This window comes from Podarcis cretensis (genome assembly GCF_951804945.1).
Source record: "Podarcis cretensis genome assembly, chromosome: 12".
Lineage (NCBI taxonomy): Eukaryota > Metazoa > Chordata > Lepidosauria > Squamata > Lacertidae > Podarcis > Podarcis cretensis.
This window is the reverse complement of record NC_137181.1, coordinates 52,146,671-52,160,047: the sequence shown is the minus strand read 5'-3', so window position 1 is coordinate 52,160,047 and position 13,377 is coordinate 52,146,671. Positions and strand designations below refer to the sequence as shown.

The window sequence follows — 13,377 nt, the reverse complement described above, 5'->3', positions numbered from 1 at the left end:
ACACGGTCATCCCTGCTGTCCTCTCACGTGTGGCTACTTGAGTTGCCTCAAGAATGCTTGTCAAGGGCTTCATCTGAGTGGAGGATGGTGTCCCTAACCATTCTGATTATGGTGGCTATAATAATAATAATTTATTATTTATACCCCACCCATCTGGCTGAGTTTCCCCAGTCATTCTGGGCGGCTCCCAACAGAAAATTAAAAACACAATAAAACACCAGACACTATTTCTCCCCCTCTTTTGGTTTGGCTTAACTTGGAGAGCCTCTCAAGATTGTACTCCTTGACACCTCCCAAGTTCTGAAAGTGAGTTGCTAGTCAAATATGAACAAAGACTGTTCTTTATACCTCCTAAGACTATGTATATATAAAAAGACCCTCATCATATTTTTTCCCCATTTTCTAAAATATTGATTTCCCGCCTCGTGCATTTGTTCGGTGACACTTTTATTACCAGACACCATCTTGCTTAACTACAAAGCTGATGTAGCATACAAGCTGCACCTTGTCATTGACACATAAACTTTACTTATTCATTTGCATCGAAGTCAGAACACTAGCAACTGTGCGCCTTTCAGCCGGTTATTGCTCTGACAGCAAGGAGAAATGCTAAAGCTGAAAGGCTGCTCTCAGGGACAAATTGCAGCCAACACACGAACGCATACACTGTAGCCCAATGAATCTTCTGATTTAAAAGCTGCTTTGGATCAGAGGCAGTACGTCTCCGTCTACAAGTTGCTGTGGGTTCAAGAGGACCATTGTGCTCCTGTCCTGCATGTGGTCTTCCTGGAGGCATATGGTTGGTCTCTTTGGGAAACAGGATATTGCACTAGACTAAATAGGCCTTTGGTCTGATCCAGACAGGCCTCTGGTGTTCTTATGAAGAAGGGTTAAGCAGGAAGAAGAGAAAGCAATTCATATTTACGTTAGCTCTCACCTCTCTGCTCCAAAAATGTCAGGTGGAGGTCAGAGTTAAAAAACACCAGTGTCAAGAGTAGTCAACTCTTTAGTCAAAGAAACCAAAACAGTGCCGGCCTAGTGATAACAGCAACGTTTCCCAGTAGGTCTTGCCCCAATGAGGCAGTTGCAATAACTGAAGATCCCCACCTTCCCACTGCTCTCTAAGGCTCCTTGCCCAGTTCCTTCCCCAGCTGCCTAAGGCTCTGTCACCTTGTATCTCAGTGCTGCACCTTCTTCATTTCTCTGCATGTTCTGGGAGACCATAGGAGAGGGGGTCACAGCAGGAAGGCGAGACTCAGACTCCCTGGCTTCTTCAGCAGACTGCCTCATCACTGCCTCTAGGCTCTCCTCCTCCCCAGCCTCCATTTCTGCCTCTGATTCTAGACTGCTCTCTGCCTCAGCCTCTTCCTGCTCACTAAACCCTGTTGCCTCTTCAGCTTTATTCTCACACAGAGGAATAAAGAAAGCTTGGTATATTGTACAAAACAGGAGAGACAGAATATATATAAATGCTGCTTCAGACAGCAAAGTTACAATTTAAGCAGGTAGCAAATTCTAAAATACATACACACCTTGGTTAAAGAGTAAAAGATTCTCTGACTATTTTAAAAGGCCTATGGAAGTGTGTGCATGCCAATTTTACCTCAAACCCACAACAGAAATGGAGAGAGAGGGGAAAGGAAAGTATACCCAGTTCTTTTTTCAAGAAAAATAGGTGCCGGAACTCATCATTAAGTTGTTACAATAAAGCGCAGGACGACTTAGGGCAGCCCTGAACAGATGCTGGTTTGACAATAGCCGTGTTCACCGCCTGTGGAGGTGCTAAAAACTATGGCAAGCTGTCTCACTAGCTGGTTTGGGGGTGGCCCCTGGTTCTGGTGTAGGTAAAATAAATGTACCGCACCTCCCTCATTTTCTTAGATTCAGACAGATGTGTAGGGCAACTTGGAAGGGACCTTGTATGCAATCGTAGAGGCCTGGCTGCAAAGGTTAAAGGTCACCGCCACCACATGGGAGATGGATTGAAGAAAAGGCTGTCCCCACCTCGTAGCTTGACAAATCATGGTTAGGAGCGGCTAGAAGCTAAGTGGAGTCATAGATCTAAAACAAAGTGTGGCATACACTGGTCAGCTTCCATTTTGACTTGAAATGTTTGTTCTGGCCTTCTCAAAAGTACGTAAAAGCAAGAAGCAGGCAGGGGGAGTGCTGGTCTGCAATGGCACCCACCATAGAGGTGCCAGAACTGAGCTCTGGCTGAAACAAAACACTGAGTATACCTATGTGAGGGACGCGGGTGGCGCTGTGATGTTAACTACTGAGCCTTGGGCTTGCCGATCGGAAGGTCAGTGGTTTCATTCCCCGCGACAGAGTGAGCTCCCGTTGCTTGGTCCCTGCTCCTGCCAACCTAGCAGTTCGAAAGCATTCCAGTGCAAGTAGATAAATAGGTACTGCTCCAGTGGGAAGATAAACAGCGTTTCCGTGCACTGCTCTGGTTCGCCAGAAGCAGCTTAGTCATGCTGGCCACATGACCTGGAAGCTGTCTGTGGACAAACGCCGGCTCCCTTGGCCAGTAAAGTGAGATGAGCACCACAACCCCAGAGTTGTCCGCGACTGGACCTAATGGTCAGGGGTTCCCTTACCTTTATCTTTAGTGGTGTTTTGGTTCTGTGCAACTGCCTCCCCCATTGAAATGATTGCCCTTCAGCTGGTGCACCAACGGTATACAGACAAATATGTCTATATGTCAAATATATCAATTTCTCTCAGTTCCTCATTTATTGAGTCTTAAGTTCAGTTTTCCACATTTCCACATCAGTTTGTGACTTTAAAAAAGCGAGCCCTCATGAAAACGGATCAGCATTTTAGTGCAAATTTCTCCCAAATTCTTCCTAATGCACACATTTTTGCAAAGTCAAAGTGCAAGTAGATAAGTAGGTACCGCTCCGGTGGGAAGATAAATGGCATTTCCGTGTGCTGCTCTGGGTTCACTTAACTGTCAGGGGTCCTTTACATAGCTGTCAACTTACAGATTTGAAAATAAGGGACCAGCAGCCTTGAAAATAAGGGACCAGCAGCCAAAATAAGGGACCTGCAGTCTCACCTGTTCCAGGCACTCCAGTCTTCCTGTCCTCCTGCAGTCTGGTCATACTCATGCTGGTAGCTTCGAGAACACTGTCCAACCAACTTTGTAACCAGAGGTTCAACTGAATACAATCTGAATCACATGCATCACAAGGCCTATGCAGCCACAACTTAAGATGGCTCCCCAGCCTGGCTTTGCACTGCAAAGTTTGCAGCAGCACGTGCAACAAAATGGCGTCCAGCATTCAAAACCCCCCTCAGCTTGCATTAACTAGCCGCACTCAAGGCATGCAAGCTCCACCCCCCAGTCGTTCTTAGGCTTCTTATTGGGTGAGCAACACAGCCAAGCAACACAGTTGGAGCCTCCCTCCTCCCTGGCCGGCAGGGAGGGAGGGAGTGGAGCTGCTTCCTTTGAAATTTAAGGGACATCATTTAAGGGACATCCATCAATAAGGGACAGCAGCGGGACATGGCGCTGGAATAAGGGACTGTCCCTTCAAATAAGGGACACTTGACAGCTATGGTCCTTTACCTTTTTTATACCTATGTGAGAACTTATTGTGGGCATAAGGTTCAGGGTTAACACAAGCAATTTTCTCTATAATGCATTTTTATACATTGTTTTCACTAATATATGCATTCTATATGTGTGCTATCCCTTAATATATTCTCTCTCTCTCCTGTATTCATGCTCTGGTTAGAGAACCGCATCACTTAATCTGGGAGAGTGAAAATTTCAAAAGATTAGCTATGTTTTAGTTCATGTATTGGTTTGGAAAGTATGAAATAGATAGCTTGTATGAAAATGTGAACTAAGGAAATCTATATCCCCCCCCCCAAAACCCCTGGGTCAAATAGGGCAATAGTTCGTTGCTAGGGAATCTCAAAGTTTCCTTAACAAAGTGAAATAAGGATTGTAAAAAAAAAGAAGAAAAAGATTGAGTTTCTGCAATTTCCTTTTCACAAAATAGTAAAAACAAAAAACAGATTCTTAAATTTTAAGCGGGAGCCTCACATCTTAGCAAAACTTTGCACATATTATCTGTGAGAATTAAACACCTGATAGTAAACTCAGTCCTTTACAGTAGGATGCAGCAGAAGCAACTGTGGTTGGAACAGTAACATCAAAGGTTTTATTTATAAAGCAAATAACAAAACAACAAGACGACTCTCACATCCATCTTCTTCAGCAGAGGAGAGCAGAGAGGGAGGAGACATTTAAATAGTTCCCATACTCATACATCAATTAAGCAATTAAAGACAACCCGCAACGTTATGCAATGTGAGAATGAGACATTACAATACTAACAGTATCATGGGTCACATATAATGCAAAATTTCCCCCTCTTTTTTAAAAAAAACCTAAAATTATGCCACTGCAAGTGTGTATCTTGATCTCTCCTATCCATATTCCCCTAAATGTTGAACCAGCCCTGTATTCTGATTATAAGCTTTATGAGCCTCTATTGCCATGCCAACACATTCTTTATTTTCCCCATGGTGTCCAGATAAATAATGTCACACTGTTGGTAACCTTAATTGCAAGCCATATTGGAATTAGCTGCTTTAAGCAATTATGTGATCATTATATGCATTGGACTCCAAAGACTCGAGATATAATGAGCTTGGAAATACAACACAGAGCTGCAGAAACTTATGTGACAATTTAAGGCTACATATTCCAATGGACCGGAAGACAGAAATAGAATTTTATGGTTTGACTGAATGCTAAAATCCACTTTCACACATCCCTAGGTTGCCATTGAGTGCTGGAACTGAGGAATTTGGAGGGGAGCTACAAGAGTTTGAATAAGGCTCACGAAAGCTGTGTATGTATGTGTTATACATCCCGGATGATTTCCCCTTCACAGTTCATGCCATATGGTAGCTGTAAACGATAATTCAGCTCTCGCATAAGTGTATGCAGTTTTAATTATATAATAATAATGCCACAGGCTCCCCGATCCAGAAAGGGAGACGCACAGATCAAAGCCTGCTTCCATCCATGTTGCAAGCTGAGTGTGCATCTGCCCCATGGTTTTATTAATCATATGCTGGACTTCCTTTTAATAAACTCCTGGGGCAACTAAGAGTCAGGAAAACAATAACGTCACAGACAATAAAATCAACCGAAGAAGAGCATAACATTTTGGTAGCAGAAAATCAATTCAGCCAGCTTGGTAAAGCCTGAGAAAATATTCTGTTGAAAAGATGTGAGAGTAGGTGGCTGGCAAGCCTCTCTGGAGAGGGCATTTAAAAGGTGAGACACCGCAGCTAAAAAGACATTGTTGTTGTTGTTGTTGTTGTTGTTTTCTATCCTGCCATTCTTTCAGAAAGGAGCCCAGGATAGTAAACATATCTACAACAAACCATTTTCTAAAAAAAACCCGCAGCATTTTAAATAGTCTTAAAACAGTCACGGTCACATCATTTAAGCCCAAGGGGCTTCAATAACATCATCAGTAGCAAGAGAGGACCTAGACATCTTTGGGAGCTTTTCCATAAACTTTTCAGAGTCTGCACGCTTTGCACAATGTTCAAAATAGGATTGGTTAAAAACTGACCTCCCACCTGCTCCCCAAGGTGGATGAATCCGAATCTGTCTTGGATTCAAACAATTACTTTTCTGTGCAGGTTTCTGGCTTTCACTGCCTCCCTTGCCAACTTCTAGACCATGGGTAGGCAAACTAAGGCCCGGGGGCTGGATCCAGCCCAATCACCTTCTAAATCCAGCCTGCGGATGGTCTGCGAATCAGCATGTTTTTACATGAGTAGAATGTGTGTTTTTATTTAAAATGCATCTCTGGGTTATTTGTGGGGCATAGGAATTCATTCATTCCCCCACCAAAAAAAATATAGTTCGGCCCCCACAAGGTCTGAGGGACAGTGGACCGGCCCCCGCTGAAAAAGGTTGCTGACCCCTGCTCTAGACATTTAATACAACCCAGTGCGCCCAAACCCTTTCTCTCACTCATATACAAACACACATGCACACATGGGGGGGGGGCACAAAAAGATATCACAAGTTCTGCAACAAAAAGAGGCAGCTTAAATAAAACAATGAAAGGAAGCAAATGTATACAATTTTTCTTGTCTGAACAATTCCAGTCTCAAAATTTGGGCTTTCTTTTAATAAAAGTTGGCCTGTTTTGGCTCGCAGGCACCTATTTTGCCCAACATTGTTCAAGATGGTAGCATTAAGATGCAGTCCCCCACAGCGTTAATCAGCAGCTGCATTACCAAAGGATTCAGCAATAATATTCCCCTTCTTTGCTTATCACCAAATTAGAATTATTCTGGCCACCTAATGTGTTTACAGAAGCAAGGGGAGAATAGCAGCACCGCTTAGAAATGCAATTGCTTTTTCTCATGAAAGGCTGCAGAATAATTACAAGCTAAATACCGAGGACATTTTAAAAAGAGGGTGGCAGGGCATGTTAGGGGTGTAATGTACTATATAATGCAACAAACTATATGGCTAAAAGATCAATTTTCTCTGAAACTGCAGCTATAAATAAATGCTGTGAAAACAAACATTAGAATCAAATAAGAGAGCTGCCGAGAGTTTGTAATGTAAACTTTGTTTTGATATGCCCTCTGGCTTCAGACCTAAATCAGCAATTCACTGAACATAAAACAGGTGACATTCCCCCTCCCCTGAAAGCTCTGAGTGCCAGAAATTCCATATTAAGCAAAATTAAACAAAATCTTCATGTTTGTCTATGTTATCCAATTCTTTGTACACCTCAAATCAGGTCCTCCCTTAAAGAGGGCACGTATTGTGGTGAGATCCAGCAAACCGACACCCTGTGTTGTGGATGGGTACAATCAGTCAGCCACAACACCCGATTGGTAGGTCCCTCGAAGTTGGGTACAATCTGGCCAATGGGAGGCAGTCCAAACGGTTCGAGGGACCTATTTATGCCCATGCATGTGACCCAGAGCTTCCTCTTTCGGTGCGTGCATTCGGAACACCCACCCACCTCTCCCTACTTTTAGGGCTTTGCGCTTGACCATGCTATGCTGTCGTCTGTCATCTGTTATTGGGACAGGGGCATGGCAGGAATTTCCCCCACTTGGCTGATTGGCTGTTGCCATTTGGGTTTTGCCTGCCACATAGCAAATCGTCACAACTTGTAAGGTTGCGGATAGGCTCTGGTTGAGGGGATAGGGATGGGAGAATGCTCTCGCCATCCCTATGTGAAGGGTATTCCATTAAAGGAATCCAGGGACTCGATGGTTTGGTCAACCCCTGAGAGGGGGTTGTGCCCGTGCCCGAGTCCAGGGGGACATTTGGGTGGTGGAGTTAGCCCGTTCCCAGCTTTCCGCTTATCCGGGTGTTCACCCTTGGCTGACCTATGCTGGTGACCTGGGTCGGCGCTACCTGCATGGCAGGGAGCTAGCCAAACCAGAGCCTATGCAACCAGTCACTTTCTGTAATCAATTTGTGGCCTAAATTCTGCCAAAAACCAAACCAAAAATTTGAGTCATGTGTGAATTTATTTAGGGGGGAGGTTTCAGGGTCTGAACACGCAATTAGGGCTAAGCCCAAAGCACTCGCAGAGTTCTGCTTTCTCTTTCACATACAGGAAACATCAGCTGCTGTTTTAATTAACTCGTAATTCCCCAACAAACTATACAGCGAGCTCAAACCAGCATGCCTGATCCACATGAATACTGTCCAGTTCCTTTTTAGTGCTTAGATGGCCACTTGTCCTACTTTGCAGAGGACAATCCTCTTTTTTGCAGGAGTTCTCTGTTTGAAGATGAAGAAGCATAAGAAGAGAGAGCAGGAAGGACCTTGAACCTGTCCATCTATGGTTAGCATAAAAGAACTACATTTGCTCCCAGTATGTTTCCAAGCACAATTCAAAGTGTTGGTGCTGACCTTTAAAGCCCTGAACGGCCTCGACCCAGTATACCTGAAGGAATGTCTCCACCCCCATCGTTCAGCCCTGAGGTTCAGCTCTGAGGGTCTTCTGGTGGTTCCTTCACTGCGAAAAGTGAAATTACAGGAACCAGGCAGAGGGCCTTTTCAGTAGTCGCACCCATCCTGTGGAATGCCCTCCAGTCAGGTGTCAAGGAGATAAATAACTATACAGCCTTTTGAAGACACAGAGTAGTTTTTAATGGATGATGTTTGATTGCGTTTTTACTATTTTTGTTGGGAGCTGCTCAGAGTGGCTGGAAACAACCCAGCCAGATGTGCAGCTTATAAATAATGTATTATTATTATTATTATTATTATTATTATTATTATTATGCATCTGGACAGCCAACAGAGCAGGTGCACAGGTCACCTTCCACACTATGGCATTTCTCTTTTAAACTTAGTCCTTATTTCTACATCTGCATCTAGGCACAAAAGTTAACAAATGCAAAGTTATGCAAATCTGTGCCTTCTTTTGCTCCTTTTTGTTCTTGTTTTTGTACGTCACCACTGTCTCCAGGATTGGAGCCCCACCGAACTCATGGCCCTCAAGTTCAGTTTTGAAGACTCCTTCACCTACAACTTTCCGCAGACCCAAGAAGCTGAAAATTGTTGCATTTGCCCATTTGTCCATTTCTACTATCTTGAACTGGCAGATATTTAGGGATTTGAGCATTGTGGTGAAAGCCCAATCCATTCTAAATTGGTCTTGCCCTTTCAAAGGAAGCCAGCAAAGCTTTTGCACAGAATCTCATCCCACAGCAGCAGTTTCTAAAGTTAGCTATGCTTTGTATGAAACAGTGCTTCTTTCTCGTCTATTCTCAACCTTCTGCCTATCAATTTTAATGAGTGGCCTGAAATACTAATATAATGAGACACACAGAGAGATAGAGAGAAATCTCTTTCTCCTCCATAAACTGTTCATACTATCGATAAATTTATAAGCTGCTATAGTGTACTCCTTAATCATCTTCCCCTCCAAACTAAAAAAAAAAAAAAATTGCAAACACTTTATTACCCTTCCCTTGTAGTTAATATGCTCAAAGTGGATAGTATCATTATACAGCTGAGTCACCAGGTGGTGCTAAAGTTAGCTGTACTTTTGTAGAGTCAGGAGTTCCCTGGGCTATTATGGTCTTGTTTAAGAGAGACAACAATGGCCTCATCCAGCTTCCTGACGGGTGGGTCTTCTAAGAGCTTCCCATGGCATGCACCATCCCTCATTATTTCAGTTGCTCTTTTCTGTCTTTCCCAGGAAACAATCCTGAGGTGAAGAGACCAGAATTGAATCCCAAAATGTGACTGCATCATATTTCATATATCTGAAACATTTCTATTCAGCCATTCCACCTTAAAGGGTGTGTGTGCGCAAGATGTCCAACCACAGTCTCAAGTTGTAACATGCTCAAATAAATCACATTTAACAGAGCTAAATAAAAAAACAAACAAACCCTGCAAACTGACAGTCCGGCATAAAAGCAATAGAACAAGAGAAATAGCACTAAAAGAATACTGCCAGTTTTATTTCCTAATAATTCCCAACATTTACTTTGCCTTTTTCACTGCCACTGCACACCAAGTTGACGTTTTCATTGAGGTATCCATTCTCTCTCTCCCCCCCCCCCCCCCCCGATCTCTGCCCTTCCTGGTTAGTCACAGCAATATCAAATCTCATATGGGTATATGCATGATATTAGAGGACTGATATTTTTTTTAAAAAAAATTGCTCTGGTATGAACTTCACTGTGCCCTTACAAACAAATTATCAGCAGACGTATGAAACCCTGTAGCAATACCTTTCCAGTTGGCCCTTGGCATGGAACAAGTGGTATTACCAGGAAATTATCACTTGGCACTGCCACAGGCACTGTTGCCTGAAGTGGGGTGTGGCTGGCACTGCCTCCCTGCTATAGCAAACAAATATTGCTTCACTATTTCTGCCTTTATATATTCTTCCACTCACCATGGTGTCACCAGAAGCAGGACACTTCACTCTGCAACAAGGTGTCAGTAGTCTTCTACTGCTGACTGAACAACCTGGATTTAGCTTCGAGGGACCTCCTAACTATATTTTCCAGTGTTGTTGCTGCTGTGCAGTATTTGCCACCTTAGGCAGCTGCCTCACATTTCCTTTTTTTTTTTTAAATAAATATTTTATTAAGTTTTAAAAGAACAACAAACATAAGAAAAGACAGGAACAAACACACAAAAATACAAAATTATAAAATACATAAAAAATAAAGAAAAAATAATTTCAAAAAAGAAAAGAAAAAGCACATTTCAAAGAAAAAGAAAAACACATAAATCCCTCTTTTTACTTCTCATCTTTAATTCACTTACTTTCTTAACTTCCTCACATCCCCCTCTTTTGTATCCCTGTTACTAATTAATTCAGCAAATTCATATCCAATTTATTTGTCTAATTTATCCATCCAATCTTATTTTTAACCTTGTTGCTAGAACCCCTTCAGTTCAATTCAATGCCATTAACTTTCAAAAATTTTACAATATTTCTGTAAGTAAATTTTAAATTTCTTCCAATCTTCTTCCACCAACTCTTCTCCCTGGTCTCGGATTCTGCCAGTCATCTCCGTCATCTCCATATATTCTATTACTTGCATCTGCCATTCTTCCAGATGCCTCACATTTCCTAATGATAGGGCAGGGCTGGCTTAGGTTTAAATCCCTGCTCAGGAACTATAGCATGGCCTAACTTACTTCACAGGGTTACTCTAAAGATAAAAGGGAAAGAAACCATGTGTGTGTGTGCAGCCTTGAACAGCTTGGGAGAAAAATGGGGTATGAAGAACAGGAAAATAATAATAACTTATTCTGTGTTATCCCCTTTTTATGAAATGGATTTTCCACTGCGTGTTAAACTCTCCCAGCAAAAAAGCTCTGATGCTCTCAGTTTACCATGCTCTACCACAATGGCTCTCATCCTGTACACTAGGGCTCCCCAAACTTGGAAACTCGCTGGCTGTTCTGGACTACAATTCCCATCATCCCTGACCACTGGTCTTGCTAGCTAGGGATGATGGGAGTTGTAGTCCAACAACAGCTGAAGACCTAAGTTTGGGAAACCCTGCTCTACACAGATAACCTTAGCTCCTGCACAGTGTGCTTATTCTGCCCCCTGCTGCAGCCAATAATTGAGCCTAGGGGGTGAAACACTCTCTTAATCCTAGGGCTAGTTAGTCAGATCAGATGACTCAGCTGTTACAGCTAAACCTGGAATATGACCCACTGTCTGGCTTAACGTAATCAGCCATTTAAATTTAGAACTGAGCTAAAGGCTCGGATAAAAATTGGCTGTCTATGAATTGTTTTAAAATTTAGGTAATCTAAGTCTCTAGAACTCAAAAACAAATGGCTAAAAGCTCAAGATTGTGTAACTTCCGTAATTTAGCTTAAAAATGAAAGGAGACAGGTAGATTTTAAGAGATACCTGTCCACACACCCTCTACGTTTAGTTTCATGGTGTGGCTTTGCATCAAGGTTACAAACTCTCATTTTGATAAGGTCTTTCAAGCCCTGCTTCCAACAGCCTTTCAGGACCCACCTGGACACCCATTAGTACCTGGAGCAAAGAAATCTCCCCCCCCCCCGTGGTTCTGGATCTTCTCAAGTCTCCTTCCACCTGTCTTTTTACACTAACTCTCTTATTCATGCACTTTCTTGCATGTTTATTATACTTTTTTGGACATCGTTCAAGTCTTTTTAACTTGCTGATGTGTCCGCTCCCACCCCAAAAAATGATTTAAGTATTATTATTATTACTACCACCATTAACTAAAAACCAGCAATTTAATTTGGGCCTGCAAATACACTGGCAGCTTATGTAGCTGGTACATAAGTTGTGCTAATTGCTCCAATAACTTGGAACCCACAAGAAACCAGGCAGCTGCAGTTTTCACAAGCCAAAGCTTCCAAGGTATCTTCAAAGGCAGCCCCACATAGAGTGCATTACAGTAGCCAAGCATGAATGTAATAGTGTCAAGAACAACTGTGGCTAAGTCCACTTTCTCTAGATGGGGGTACAGCTAGGGAAGCCCTGATAGCACTGACTGCAGTAGAACCCTCAAGCTAGACATTTGGGGGCCATGAAACTCCATCCAAGATCCATTCCACACCTCCATGCAGATCAGCTTCCTGACTCTACCATACCTCCGTCTTAATTTAAGATACCTACCAGATGTCCTCCCAATATATCTGATTTAAACAGATTCATTCTGAATCAAACACCTGTCATCACCAAGGGTAGATTGTTCACTGTTTAAGTAGGCAAACATCTTAGATTGCATAATCCAGTGATATACAGTCACATGTAAAGCAGCCTTGAAAAGCCAATCACAAATATAATAATTGAATCAACTGAGCCTGCATACTGCAGCAATCATACCATGACAGCTATACTGTGTCAGTTTACACACTGAAGCTATCTCATCTATCTAATGCATGTACGTAGTGAAAACCATATGGCACCTTCTGATGCCAATATTTCTCCCAGTTTTCATCTAACCTAAATGCCCCTACCTCCAGTATGATTTTTACTTTCACCACCAAGAGCTTTCAGGTTTTAGGCTTTAAGGGACCGAGAGCTTTCAAGCCATCTGCCCTGAAAAGACAGGTGTTCCCCTTCCATTTAGTTCATATTATTGTATATTACTGTTCGTCATTATTAAATGTATGCTCACCACTTGGTCATCATTGGAATAGCAGGGGGAATTTGCATTCTAAAACAAGATACCTCATATAACTCACAAACCTTGAGAGGCAGCATAATACACAATTTCAATGCAAAGGTATAAAAGGCAGCATGGCTTTTCAAAGAATGAACTGAATTCCATGTGCTGCGAAAAAGGAATCTACACTCAAAGAATTGCACAACCGACATTTAATATTTCTCCTTCAACCCCTCTTTCAGAAACTTTCTTTGTATGACCTCAACACCATTCCTCCATTCACAAGAGCCTCCTTACCCTTTTGAGAAGACAGCGTGAGTTCCACCAAGAAATGTTGCTTGTTTCCAATCTTTGAAAGAGTTACGACTTCCTTTCTCCCACCGGCCGCCTTTTAGCAAGCACCATGAATGGCATGTATTCCTTCGGCAGTCAAGACAGATATGTAAGGGGAAGGGCACCACAGGAAAGTCGCAAAGGCATGTCTTGATAGAATAGTGGAGGCCTGTGCCAGCGGCAATATCAGGCTGTGCCAGATTCCAGGCGCTGTGTTGATCTAGCACCTGTTATGGTTCGTACACATTTGACAATCAGCTGTTCGGCTAATATTAACCAATGAAATGTCTGTTTTAAAAAATGGGAAAGTCAGTGCCTCTGCACAGAGAAGCAGATTTGTATAGATGCACAAAGATAAGCACATTTATTTATTTATTTAAAAAGAGT

At 42.6% G+C, this 13,377-nt stretch overlaps 1 protein-coding gene across 1 annotated transcript in view; it reads right to left on the bottom strand.

The window, feature by feature from the left end:
* Positions 1 to 13,090, bottom strand: part of ARPP21 (cAMP regulated phosphoprotein 21) — a 256,531-nt gene extending 243,441 nt beyond the window's left edge. The window contains exon 1 of the mRNA XM_079947781.1: positions 12,955 to 13,090. The gene's annotated coding sequence lies outside the window, so the exon portion shown is untranslated. The remainder of the gene's footprint in view (positions 1 to 12,954) is intronic.
* Positions 13,091 to 13,377: the final 287 nt, after the last annotated feature.